Below are 214 nucleotides of genomic sequence, written 5' to 3' on the forward strand. Positions count from 1 at the left end.
AAATATAAACACAACATTGTAAAGTGTTGGTCCCGTGTTTCATGATCTGGAATAAAAGATCCCAGAAATGTTCCATACTGCACAAAAAGCTTATTTCTCTCAAATGTTTTACAAAAATTTGTTTACATCCCTGTTAATGAGAATTTCTAATTTTGCCAAGATAATCCATCCACCTGACAGGTGTGGCATATCAAGAAGCTGATTAAACGGCATG

The sequence above is a fragment of the Oncorhynchus keta genome, chromosome 1 (genome assembly GCF_023373465.1).
Source record: "Oncorhynchus keta strain PuntledgeMale-10-30-2019 chromosome 1, Oket_V2, whole genome shotgun sequence".
Lineage (NCBI taxonomy): Eukaryota > Metazoa > Chordata > Actinopteri > Salmoniformes > Salmonidae > Oncorhynchus > Oncorhynchus keta.